Below are 9,228 nucleotides of genomic sequence, written 5' to 3'. Positions count from 1 at the left end.
CACTAGCTCTTAGCTAATTCAGTCTTCTTGTTTGACCACCTAGAAATAATGCTGCAAATGATGCCATTGCCTCTGGGCTAGTGTCAGGATGACCCACTCTGAGAGGGAGACTTTCTAAGAATTACGGATTTATCATCTGTGCCCTTTATTTGGTCAGAGTTAATAATGCTCATGTGGTAATGCAACAGGACAATAGCTGGCCAAGTTGACCTTGAAAAAGGTCAGGGAATCCAAGCTCACAATGAACAATCTGGAGCTTCAGTGATCTAGTGATGTCTGGGGAGCCAAAATGAGCCAACGCCTGGCAATCAAGACACCATCACGGCAGCAAGAAGTCCACCGAGATGAAGGTTTTTGATGTTCTGCCACTTGCCACCTGCTGATTTTGAGCAGATAATTTTGCCTTCCAAAGTCTTAGTCTCTTCCTCAGTACAATGGGGATAATAGTAGTATCAGCCTCATTGGGTGATTGCAAAAGAGCACTCATGTGGATGAGGGCCCTCAGACGTGCCCAGTGAATAGTAAACACTCAATAAATGCTAGCCATTATTTTATATTATTATCTCAGGGAATTACTATCCTCATAGTTTGATTCAGACACTATGTGTGAAGCACCTGGCAGACAGCTTGGCCATGAAAAGTGCTAAGTAAATGAGCGCTGTTATCATCGATACCAAGGAAATGTTAAGGTAGTCACAAAAAAAGATACTGAGGACTATCTTGTAACAGGAAAGGGAGTCACTAAGTACCGGTAAGGGGCAAATGTAGGATACAAATAATTGCACAAAAAATCTCACTTTTTGCAAGTTAATTAACGAAGGGTGCACACATCCATAGAAGATTGGAAGGCTATATACCAACGGAGAGGCCAGACAACATAATGGTTCTAGTGACAGATTCGGAGCCCAAGTGTCCTGGGTTTTGACCTCATGTTGCCATTCATGAGTCGTTATCACCCTGGCAAGTTATTTAATGTCTCTGGGCCTCAGTTTCCTCATCTGTTAAATCATTGTTGGGTTTAACGTGGTCAAAGATTGTTGATCATATTAGAGGAGTTAATATATATAAAGGGCTCAGACTACTCTCTGAAACAGGAAGTGCCAACCATGTGTTTGATAATGCTGCAGGTTTGTGCTGCTTGTGCACCAGGATTCTTGGAAATTAGTTTCCTCTCTATTTCCCAAATTTCAAAGTTGTTTATTTTATTTATATTATTCTTTTTAAAGATTTCCTTTATTTGTTTGAGTGAGAAAGAGAGAGAGAGAGCAGAAGGAGGGGGAGGAGGAGAGGGAGAAGCAGGCTCCCCCCTGAGCAGGGAGCACAGAGTCCTGGGGCTCGATCCCAGGACTCTGAGATCATGACCTGAGCCGAAGGCAGACCTTTAACTGACTGAGCGAACCAGGTGCCCCCATAAAAGTTGTTTATTTTAAAAACTGGAAAACTAAGATTGAAATCAGGTGAAGCATTATTTCTCAAACTTTTCTTCCTGTTTCTTTTAGGGAAGGCTTTCAGACATCCTTCCCTAATTGATGCTTCTCCATGAAATTGTAGTACCACAGACATACTGGATATCCATTTGTGTGCTGTATTTATATCTGTGCTACATTCACAAAAACTAAGTTTTTCTTCTCCCTCCAAGAAGTAATTTTGCTGGGAGGCAGGAGTGATATCATCCCCATTGTGCACACGTTAGTTAAAAGAAACAAGCAAATATTGATGGCCAAGGAAGAAAAACTTAGGGTAGAAAATTTAGTAGGTCAAAACCTTGGTAGCAGCAATTCGAACACATGCTTGAATCTGTTCCTATTTCATGGGTTATTTACCATAAGATCTTTTTTAGGTTTTATGCCTAGAATAGAAATGAGCAGGCAGTTCTGGCCCAAGAATTGCCTGTTGAGAAATGAGTGTCATTGTCAAGAAAGTAGACCCACTATGGTCAGGAATAGTATTTGTTTTACAGCTTTATTACTTTTTTAAAAGATTTTATTTATTCATTTAAGAGAGAGAGAGAATGAGCATGAATGGGGGGGAGGGAGCAGGGAGCCTGATGCAAGGATAAATCCCAGGACTCCAGGGTCATGACCTGAGCCGAAGGCAGACACTTAACAGACTGAGCCACCCAGGCACCCCGCAGCTTCATTAATTTTATGTGAAGAATTTTTAGAATCTCAAACTCAAATGCATTTATTTATTCATTTTAAATATTTTATTTATTTTTTTAAAGTGGGCTCCACACCCAATGTGGGGCTCATGCTCAATGACCCCAAGATCAAGAGTCACATGCTTTACCAACTGAGCCAGGCAGGTGCTTCACAAGTGCATTTATATACAAGTCCAAAACTGCCTTTGGAGCCAGGTGAATGCTTCCTGTCCAAGCTTCTGGATCAGAAAGATCAAAAGTCACCAGTTCTCAAAGTGGCCATGGACACCAGCTTCAGAATCATCTGGAATGTTTATCGACGTGCAGTTCCCCAGGTCCTCACATATTCTGGTGTGAGTGTGGGGAATTGACATTTTAGCAAGCTGCCAAGCTTTTTGTAAGCACGTTATAGAATAATGATAAGGGTGATGCTAATCACCATGGTAGCTCACTTGCATAAATTGGTGTGTGCCGAGACCCCGAGGGTTCCCATACATCCCAAAGGAGGGGAAAACCCAGGGAACTTGAGCAATCTTGGATTTCTTCAAAGCCTTGGAAAGTAGGCTCAAGTCACTTTCAATTTGATTTAAAAAATAAGGATGTGAGGGGCTCCTGGGTGGCGCAGTCGTTGGGCGTCTGCCTTTGGCTCAGGGCATGATCCCAGCGTTCTGGGATCGAGCCCCACATCAGGCTCCTCCACTATGAGCCTGCTTCTTCCTCTCCCACTCCCCCTGCTTGTGTTCCCTCTCTCACTGTCTCTCTCTGTCAAATCAATAAATAAAATCTTAAAAAAAAAATAAGGATGTGAGATGCTTCTTATACTTTAAATGGCCCATGGAATGCCTACCCGCCAGAGTTTCATTAGTCTGTTTAAGCAGTACATCACACAGCTGGCTCATAACATAATTGTGAGAGTGAGGAATGCAAAATGGAAAAAGGGGAAGAGCGGCTAACAACATAGACAAAAACTCCCATCAGTCAGCATGCTAAGTGCCTTCTGGAATGGTTGGCCTTGAATGGTATACTATGGTTTTTCAGCCTTTTCGATCCTGCCATTCTTAATGCTTTCAAAGCAATTTGAAAATGGCAACATAATGGAATGTCTCAGGTCAGGGGATAGCTCTGTTCACTCGTTTCGTGGATTCATGATTGATGGGGAGAAAGACAGAAAGCCTTGCATTGAAAGAGTGGTATGTGAGACAATGGCCTTGGGACCCTGCCTTTTTCTATGGGAAGCGGTTGGCCAAAAAGATCTGGGCTTTACCAAGAACTGGGGGAGATAGGTCAAGCTCTGCAGAGGAATGATCAGCATCTGGGCCCACCACAGTCCGACAGGCCTGACCTTAACAACAGCTGAATTCAAAAAACAAAACAAAATATCCAGAAAACAACCCTTTATTATGAAAAAGAGCAAAAGAAACAAAACCCCATAAAAACTTGAGATTGCATTTCATAACCTCAGAAGAGAATGTAACGGGGTGAACAAAAAGGCCCCACAAGAAAGTAGACATAAATCCTCTTTTTCAAGCCCTAAAAGGCACCAAGAGCAAGAGAAAATTGCAGTTCAAAGCGTAAATAAAGTAGATAACATCCTCGGTCCCAGGGCAGAGGAGTAAATCCACACCCTAAAGAGTATAGCTTGTCTCACACTGTGAAACTGGGTTTACTGCAGAATGGCGAGAGCCTTATAATTTAATTTATCCAGGAGATTCCCCGGTCACTGGAGGAATAGTGGACAGTTTGCAGATGTAGGTGGTTATATCCTGAAACAGTCATCCAAAGTAACAAGATTTGTCCGTAATATAGTTACTGCTTAGCTTCTTTTCAGTTTTTACCAAGAAATAGAAATAAACTCTCATCTCAGATATATGGACATATCTAAAAAATTGAGAAACACAAATCACAGCATTCCAATGACTGTGGGATCATAAGCATGGTATTTACTCTTTGTTTGTCCATTGAAGTACATGATAATAACTAATTCTGTGAGTCCATGACGGACAATGACACAGAAATAGAACCCACCGTGGAATTAAGTGTTGCGTAAGTGCTAAACAATTAAGTGACCTACTTTACATGTAAACTTACTTACAATGCCAATGTGTTTTTTTATTTATTTTTTATTTCTTTTATTTTAAGGGCTGGCTGACCCCATTTCCTTTTCCATTACCATAAATTTCTTTCTGGAAAATTCAAAAGTGATTTCAAATTTCAACAAGATTTCTTAAGTCTTGGAGTAAAGACCCGATCTTAGTACAAAACAACAATTATTACAATTTGGCCTCAGAATCCTGGACCTTGGGGCGCCTGGGTGGCACAGCGGTTAAGTGTCTGCCTTCGGCTCAGGGCGTGATCCCGGCATTCTGGGATGGAGCCCCACATCAGGCTCCTCTGCTGGGAGCCTGCTTCTTCCTCTCCCACTCCCCCTGCTTTTGTGTTCCCTCTCTCACTGGCTGTCTCTATCTCTGTCGAATAAATAAATAAAATCCTAAAAAAAAAAAAAGAAACAGAATCCTGGACCTTATTTTAAGTGAACAAACGATCTAAGAAGCTTTCATAAGCAAGAGGATTGCAGAAAGGCATGGCAGGACTCCAGTGCGTAAAACTCAGAAACACAAACATTCTGATTAGCAAAAGTACTTACTTGATTGGATAGCCATTGTTCCCATTTAAAGGTGCTAAAATGAAAAGAAAAAGTTCTTATGTTATTTAAAGAAGAAATAACCCTATATAGTCAAGGAATTTACACAGGTTATAGAGGGGGGAAAAGACTTTAATAAGGTATCTAAACTCTCTCATTTCTTATTTGGGGAACTACTGATTTATTTGCTGGTAACTCTCCAAATCTGCCTCTAGAACAACTCTTAACTGTAGAATTCTAGAACCAGATAACAAACTTCCCATTGGATATTTCCACTGAGATGCACTGCAGATGTGTCTCTTAAACACCACTCCTACAAACTGGGACACATTGTGTCTCCCCAGCGCTTCCCTAATCTTGTTCCCCTTCCAGTGTTTTGCACTTTGGTGAACGGCACCCAGCTGGAAACATGCCTGCCTTCCTTGATTCCACACGTCGCTTGTACCGGATTGAGAATTCCGGCTCTCTGTAGCTTCTACGCATCTCCAGAGCCTATATCAGCCAGAGCCCAGTAAGGAAAACCATACAACTTAGTTTTTAATTTTCATTTTTTTGGTATATATTTGTTTATTTATTTATTTGAGAGAGAGCGAGCCAGGGCGAGTGGGGGGTAGGGGCAGAAGGAGAGGGAGAGAGAGAATCTTCAGCAGGATCCACACCCAGCACAGAGCCAGAGGTGGGGCTCCATCTCACAACCCTGAGATCGTGACCCGAACTGAAATCAAGGGTCAGATGCTTAACCAACTGAGCTACCCAGGTGCCCCAACCACACCAGTTATTTTAACTGAAAAAATTTAGTATAAGGAATCAGTAAAGTGGGTATGGCAAGGCTGAGAAGGCAAAGGGAGAACACTGAGGTGACAAAATTGCAGATGCAGCTACCACCTCTTGGACTGGGAGAACGAGGACCAGAGGTTGGAGGTTGGGATTACCAGGAGGTAGGAGCATGGGGGGAAGGACCCTGAAATTCTTGGGACCCAGGCATGGTGGAGGGACCACCGTCTGCTCGCTGCTATAGGAGCTCAGGGGAGGAGTTGCACCTAGTTGGGCTGGAGGAAGGAGGTGTTTGGAGTTTGTACCTTTGAAGGGTATGATTCAGCTGGCCCAGGGAGTGCAGATCAAAGCCAGACCTATCGCTGTTTGCAGGAGGAAGGGCTATTGTGGGCTTAGGCTGATGAGATCAGCAAACCCATAGGAATGAGCGGCTCTCTTTCTGCCTCTTCAGTCTTGCAGTCTTCGTTGAGGGCTCCTCATGGGGGAAATCTAACAGGAGGCCAGTGGGGAGAAGAGGAATGTAATTTACAGACAGCTACTATGAGCATCACAGAACAACGTATAGGGACGTGTGTTTGGTGCCAGGAGAAAACAGTTGTCCAATGACAAGAATAAAGCAATTTAGTTTGATATCCTTTGGATTGGGGGAGTACAGTGCCACCCAAGCACGGGGACACTCTTCTCAAGGGACATTGGGCAGAGTCAAGCTTTATGGAGTATAAGCTATGGAAACAGGGCTACCCTTGGCTAGCAGGTCAATCAGGGAAAAAGGTAAAAATGTCTTTGGTCTAAACTGATGGGCCGGGTGCGTATCTGCAGTCATTTAGAACTACGATATTAGCACAGATTCTTGGCAGTTGGGGATGGCTGGCTGTAAATACTGCCTTTCTGGTCAAATGCAGCATTTCAAGGAACACAAAAGTTCTCTCAGTTTTGGTTTGCTGACGTGGCATTCTGGGCAAGCGTGTAGCTCCATCTCGGACATAGAAGTTTATTTCAGCACAGCCTAACAGAGCATTTTCAACAAAAAGCCCATTATTTCTACCCTACTTCCCCTTCTCTCCGTCCCCAGTGCCGCTCTCCTGCCCTGCGTGCTGTTATCTCCCCTCTGACCTCCTGCAGTTGCCTCCTAACCGATCTTGCTGCTTCCTCTCCCGCCTGCCTCAAATCCACCTGCACACAGTGGCCAGAGTGATGACTTTGTTATTCTGTTTAATCGAAGATTTTATTTATTTATTTATTTATTTATTTATTTATTTATTTATTTATTTGCGAGGGGGGGAGAGACAGCAAGAGAGCAAGAACAGGGGGCTGGGAGGTGTGCAGGGAGAAGCAGACTTCCCGCTCACCTGCACACAGTGGCCAGAGTGATGACTTTGTTGTTCTGTTTAATCGAAGATTTTATTTATTTATTTATTTATTTATTTATTTATTTGCGAGGGGGGGAGAGAGAGCAAGAGAGCAAGAACAGGGGGCTGGGAGGTGTGCAGGGAGAAGCAGACTTCCCGCTGAGCAGGGAGCCAGACTCAGGGCTCAATTCCAGGGCCCTGGGACCATGACCTGAGCTGAAGGCTGACGCTTCCACGACTGCGCCCCCCGGACGCCTGTTTAATTTTCAGTTAAACAACATAATTGCTTAGTAGAAGCATTCCCCCTGCGGTATTTCAGAAATTTATCTAAAATTCAAATTTAACTAAACATTTGTATTTTTATTTGCTAAACCTGGCAGCCCTACCCGGGGGCAAATCACTGGCCTGCAGTGTTTTTACCAATTGCAATGAGTCAATTGCTTTTTTATTGGTTTATTTTTCAGAGTCAACCCCACACCGAATGAGTTCCTCTTCTATAATTGTGAGTATTATGCCTTTAGAACCAGATTGTAGGGGAGGAAGAAAAATCTTTCCTCTACCCTTCTAGGTTCTGTGGCTGACAATCCCCTGTCATAAAAGACAGATTAACAAGAGAAAAACCAACTGAGGTTTAATAACGTGTGTACCTCATGCGTACCCACAGGAGACCCAGGAAAACTGAGTAAAACCCCTTGATATAGTCCAAACCAACACCTTAAATATCATCTCCAGCTGAAGAGAAAGGAAGATGTTGGGGGAGGGGCAGTTATGGCGATGCTACCAGGAAAAGCACAGTCAATTGTCCTGCAGATTTAAGTCCTTGCCTTCTCCATTAATTGGAGAATTAATCTCCAATGCAGATTTAGAGTCAGCCTCTCCTTCCTGGGGGGAGACACCTTTATAAATGGGAAATTTCCTTTATATATGTAAATGTCCTTTACAAAAAGGTAACTTCTGCTCTGTTTTCAGAGATTCTCTTGTGTGTCTGAAGGTTTTCAAAAACAACCACATCAAATCAATCCTTATGTCAAAGAGGCATATTTTAGGGTGGTGTATTTTGCTACCCCTCAAGATGAAGTCAAGGGAGAGACGCAGAATCCAATTAGGTGAGTTTTGGTCCTGGCAGGAAGTTAAAGAATCCTCTTGAGGTCAGTCATGGAGGAAGGAGCATGGAGAAGGAAGCTAGCAGCAGCCTAGCAGAGAGGTAGGGAGAGTGAGGAGTTCTGGCCACACCAATTAGTTAAAAGAGGTTACAAAAGAAGCTAAAAGGGGTTACAGAAGTCTTGCATAAGAGCGTGAAGTACCCAATGGAAAAACCATTAATGTTTACGTCAAAGGGAAAGACACTTAAATGTCTTAAGCGTTTTAAGAAATGCAAAATAAACCAAGCCAAAAGGAAAGTCAGCTGCAACTTTAGTGGTTACTGCAGACTCCTATCTTCAACAGGAGAATTAGTACATTCTTAAACTCCAGGGAGGTGGATCCGAAAGCCAAGTCCAAGGTAAAGTATGTGATTCTTGTTATAAAACTTATGAAAATAGCTCATTATGTCCATCAGTGGAGTAGGAAGAAACTCCCTGAATATACGTAGGCTCAGGTCTTGGATCCTGGCCCCTCATTCTTGGCCACCCAAGAGCCTTCTGTGATTGGAAGAATCACATCAATTTGCTTGGGATGGTTGAAACTGGTTCTTTTATGGGTGTGTATGGATTTTCTAATTCTGGGAAATTTCCACACTTTGCTATGATTGTGTTCAGAGACAACGTGTGAATGGTTGGCATTATTATTATATAAAGTGTTTAGAATGTTGAAGAGATTTGGCATATTACCATGTTTGACCAAGCGGCCTGGTGATTCCATTTAAAATATGTAATGGGGCAATTGATTTCAGACTTACAATGTTAAAACTGAATATTATAAAATAATCTGGCTGAATTTATAAGCTGTATTAGAATTTTTAAGACACCTTAATATTTATTATGTTAATATGTTTATTAGATTTACAAGACAATTTAGCTGGGAAATATTACTTGTTAGGTTCCAAATTGAAGTGCTTATTAAAGAAAATGAAATATAGTAATACTATAAGTGTAATTTAAAAGTTTAAAGATAATTAACTAGGATGTAAATGGGACTGATTCTTCAAAAATTTTAGTTTTTTTGGTTTGAATTGCTCCAGCTTTATTCAAAATGCCCTTGGAAGTGAACACATTTATGTATCTACAATAATATAGCTTAAAAACTCCATCTATTATTTAATTTATTACTTTAATTTGTTTCTATTAATTAGGACCATCAAGGAAAAACAAATAACTTTATCCATG

This window comes from Ursus americanus, chromosome 6 (assembly GCF_024610735.1).
Source record: "Ursus americanus isolate L20-20 chromosome 6, mUrsAme1.1.p, whole genome shotgun sequence".
Lineage (NCBI taxonomy): Eukaryota > Metazoa > Chordata > Mammalia > Carnivora > Ursidae > Ursus > Ursus americanus.
Note: the sequence above shows the minus strand (reverse complement) of the source record.